Genomic DNA, 1968 nt, shown 5'->3' with positions numbered 1-1968 from the left:
GTATTATAAAAGTTGTTAAGTTTAAAGTGACGAGAAACGTACTGGCTATAGAATTACTGTGTATTAAAAGTTTGTATCGAGAAAGAGTAAACTGTTTTAATCAAGAAAGGACTTGTATCGCTGAAATTCCTCAGAAAGAATTTCTACCGGGAATTAACAAACATGCAGATACGCAAGAAATTGGTGTCAAAGAGTGGGACACACACACAAAAAAGAAGATGGAAACGACAAGTGGCAAATCAAACTACAGCTTAGCAGATTTGATGGCAGCAATACAAGAACAGCAAAAGAAACAAGAAGAACGAGAAAATAAACAAGAAGAGAGACAACGACAGCGGCAAGAAAACCTGTAACAGCGGCTGCTCAAACAGCAAAATAAACAAGAGAGATTACAGCAGTTGTTGGAGGAAAAAGAAAATAAACAAGAAAAGAGACTACAGCAATGGTTGGAGGAGAAAGAAAATAAACAAGATGAGAGACGACCGCAGTGACAAGAAAACCAGCATCAGTAGCAACTGGAACAAGAAAGGAAACAAGAAGTACAAATGGAAAAGATTAGTAAATTTCAAAGTGAATTGAATACATTAAAGGACAATTTACTGTCTTTTATACAGGGAGGTTACATTAAACATGGACCTAATCAGCCCCAGACAACAGGAAGCCCCTTCCAGACCCTGCAGCTAAACCCTAATGCAGACATCTTCAGTCCTGCCAGAAATCACATTCCAGACATGAGTGTCAGCAATAGGGGTGATCTAGTACGAAGGAAGCCACGGGAATTCGATGGAAAGGCACCATGGGAAGCATATAGAGCACAATTTGAGCTACTGGCAGAAATGAATGGATGAACAGAGAAGCAGAAAGCAGTGTACCTGGCAATGAGCCTGAAGGGAAAACCACTGGAAATACTAGGACAGTTGTCAGCAGACGACAGGCACAACTATAGAGCACTGCTAGCTGCTCTAGAACTCAGGTATGGAACTCAAAATCAGTCCGAAGTCTACAGGGCTAGGTTTAGGACTAGAGTCCGTGCTAAAGAGGAGAGCCTGCAAGAGCTGGTACACGATTTGGAAAGTATGGCACACAAGGCCTACCCAACTGTACCACCTGATGTCCTCAAGTTGTTGCTGATGGATCAGTTTGTAGATACCTTGGACAGTCCACAACTGAAGATACAAGTAAAACAATCACACCCTCTACTATGCGGGATGCAATGGCCAGAGCTCTTGAATCCGAATCCTACATTAAGTCTAGCACAGTGGTACCAAGGTTGGTACAGTCATCAGGATTCAAGGCCAGAAAAGGGCAGCTTTTAGAGAAGTTTGAAGGACTTTGCTGGCACTGTAACAAACCTCAATGCTGGCAACTTCAACACAGGAAAGATTCCACGGCAGGAAAGGCTGCTACCCAGAAAAGTTGTTAGAACTGTGGAGAGCAAGGACATATTAGGAGCCAGTGTAAGAAGAAGAATACTACCAATAAGTTAGCCTCGGGGAAACCAGTAGTGGTTGGTGTTGAGGGATGCCCACTAAACCCCACTGTGAAAGTCCCAACAGCTAAGTGTAAAATGGCAAGCACACATAGTGTCTACGTTACAGGAAAGCTGGATGGCCCAAAGTGCAACTTTGTCATAGATTCTGCATCTCAGCAAACCCTTGAGGGTATCAAGGTGCTAGATCATAAAGGAATGGGTACCAGAAGCCATATAGAAGCTCTGTGGAGTGACAGGACATTATGCAAGGTTGTGGGTAACTATTGTGCTTATGGGCGTAAAGAACAGACACAACATATACTTGGCTGACATTGAAGGACTACCGAGGAAGTGTGTAGTTAACTTTGGGGGAAGCCAAATTTCCGTAAGTGTAAAAAAGAGAGGTTGGACTAACCAGGTGCCATCAAGCTGAAGTCAAAGTGACTGAAGGAGTTTATGATGGTGAAGTGGAACTAGGTATAGATATTAAAGCAGAA

Source organism: Limulus polyphemus, unplaced genomic scaffold (genome assembly GCF_000517525.1).
Source record: "Limulus polyphemus unplaced genomic scaffold, Limulus_polyphemus-2.1.2 Scaffold626, whole genome shotgun sequence".
In the NCBI taxonomy this organism is placed as follows: Eukaryota; Metazoa; Arthropoda; class Merostomata; order Xiphosura; family Limulidae; genus Limulus; species Limulus polyphemus.
The sequence above is the reverse complement of the archived record's forward strand: the minus strand, read 5'-3'. Positions refer to the sequence as shown.